Genomic DNA, 2,210 nt, shown 5'->3' with positions numbered 1-2,210 from the left:
AGCCTGCAGAGTCAGAGTTAGTCTTCTTTAACCCATTGTGCTCCGAAACGAGACATACGAGCCTGTCACTGGCAGAAAGCAAATTACTGCTAACCCTGAATGTCCAGATTTATCAATCAGTTCTGCCTGGAAATGTGCTCTCAGGTGCAACTTTCTACCAACAGGCTACTCTTCTAAGGATTTTTCTGAGTTGTAAATAAAACAAAGATAATTTGGAGTGTGTTTTACAAGACTATATTATTTCAGTATATACTATTTCGTACTATACTATTTATTTCTCTCTAAATCAATCAATCTATATCTATCTATCTATCTATCTATCTATCTATCTATCTATCTATCTATCTATCATGTTTAATTTGTTACTTGTCGTTTTTTTGTAATTATTTGTAAAAAATTGACTTGAGTGAAAACTGTTTCAAAGTAGGCTAGTTAAATTCTGCACTTATTTATTTGTTTGTTTGATTGTTTGTTTACTTTGCAATGTATACAAAATATGTTTTGCATCTCTAAAATTATATAGCTTATAGGATATATTTTCATTTTTGAACAAATGGTCAGTAAAAGGAGGTGCTTAGAATGAAGAAAATAGTTATCATTAATGGTCAAAATTTTTATAGGATATTTTCTATTCATTTTCTATGGGATTTGCCATTTTTTCAACCCTGTTATCAAAATGACTAAATAGTTTATTTATAGGACATGTCTAAATAGTTTAAATCCCTGATTTGAGTGGTTTTGCATGTCTACCAAAAAATAGATAAATAAATAAACATCACAATTAAGACAAAATATATTAAATTAAAGAAACACTACAAAAGCAGAAACAGTTTTCACTCAGAAATTGCAAGTTAATTTTTACAAATAATTACAAAAAATGACAAATAACACATTAAGATGAAAGATGAATTTGAAAGATGATAGGTGAAATTGTTTAATGTGCTCTATTGGAAATGACAGGCCAACTCTAGTGCCAGTTTAAAGGGGGTGGAGATGAGGGGTGTTAAATTACTTATGACTCTTCCAACAGATCTACATACCGCTTTTTCTCATGATTTACTCATTATTTTCTAGAGAGGGGTAAATATGCCATGAGATGGCTCTATAGACTAGAAAAGTGTTTACCAACCTCGTCTGTCTTATGAAATCCTTGCAGCCACACAATGATCTACACTGAACAAAATTATAAACGCAACACTTTTGTTTTTGCCTCCATCTAAGACTTTTTCTATGTACACAAAAGGCCTATTTCTCTCAAATATTGTTCACAAATCTGTCTAAAGGCGGGCGTACACGGTGCGATTCTGAAGGTCGGAACGTCGTGAGCTCTGGCACATGTCACGATTGAGTTTATCCGAAAATCGTACGGAGGCAGTCACACGGCACAAATTTACTACGATTTTACAAACTCTGACGTAAGCATTATGTTTCACGCCATTCATAAAAAATATGGATTCTGAGGACGAAACAGTTTTCTTTGTGGCAGGCGGCTTGTGACATCCAAAAAAAAAAAAACGTAGACAAAGGACATGGCAAAGAGAATGGCTGAAAAGCATGGACTTTCTGTTCTTCATAAAGAACTCGTGGGAGTAGGCCATTTCTGAATTTCTGCTCGTTTTGCCGGAAATACAACAGGCATATTCATTCATAAAGCTGAACGGCAAATTTGGCACATTCGGAATAACAAATAAAAAATAGAACTGTATAATTAAACTAAAATTATTATAGACTATATGGTTTTTGTCATCTTCTGATTGGTCAACTTCAGATGGAACGCCAAATCGTCTCGTTCAACCGCACATACGCCATGAATTTAAACCGACAGCATCCGATTTTTTTTTACATGTTTGAAAATTATCGGGAGGACGGGAGGTGCTCCTAACGTCTCGGATCGGCCCGTAATTCTTCTCACACGGTACGAACCGCGACCATGCGAGCATCTGCGATTTTCTCCCGAGAGAAAAAAATCGCCTCCTACGACAGCGAAAATCGCACCGTGTACGCCCGCCTTAAATCTGTGTTAGTGACCACTTCTCCTTTACCGAGATAATCCATCCACCTCACAAGTGTGGCATATCAAGATGCTGATTAGACAGCATGATTATTGCACAGGTGTGCCTTAGGCTAGCCACAATAAAAGGCCACTCTAAAATGTGCAGTTTTATCACACAGCACAATGCCACAGATGTCGCAAGTTTTGAGGGAGCGTG

Source organism: Sinocyclocheilus grahami, unplaced genomic scaffold (genome assembly GCF_001515645.1).
Source record: "Sinocyclocheilus grahami isolate Dianchi unplaced genomic scaffold, SAMN03320097.WGS_v1.1 scaffold5.1, whole genome shotgun sequence".
NCBI lineage: Eukaryota > Metazoa > Chordata > Actinopteri > Cypriniformes > Cyprinidae > Sinocyclocheilus > Sinocyclocheilus grahami.
The sequence above is the reverse complement of the archived record's forward strand: the minus strand, read 5'-3'. Positions refer to the sequence as shown.